Below are 396 nucleotides of genomic sequence, written 5' to 3'. Positions count from 1 at the left end.
CAGATCATTAACCTACATTATCTCAGATCAAGGACTGTAGACAAACTGTGCTGTGCTGCTCAGACTTTATCCAGAAAGTCTGTTTAACATATATAATTATATTTCTACATGGAGGCTCTGAGGCTTCCTCTTTGTTTCATTATGTTCAATTATATCACTATATTTCAGTATTGAGGCACAATCACATTCCTCATTTTCTAAAGGAATACTGACCTAAAAACTAGTTACTGAATCATGAGAAAAGTTTCACAGGGGCAGAGACACAAAGCGTCACCGTAACCATAGTAACCCACTCACACACCTGTCTGCGTGCGCACAGCGCGAGAGGAGCAGCACGAAATAAATAAGCCACAGTAACAGCGGATATTCCTCACTTTCCCCCCGATGGTCTGAATA

This window comes from Seriola lalandi, unplaced genomic scaffold, assembly GCF_002814215.2.
Source record: "Seriola lalandi dorsalis isolate HSWRI2012SDOR001 ecotype SW California unplaced genomic scaffold, Sedor1 jcf7180002054887, whole genome shotgun sequence".
Taxonomy (NCBI): domain Eukaryota; kingdom Metazoa; phylum Chordata; class Actinopteri; order Carangiformes; family Carangidae; genus Seriola; species Seriola lalandi.
Note: the sequence above shows the minus strand (reverse complement) of the source record.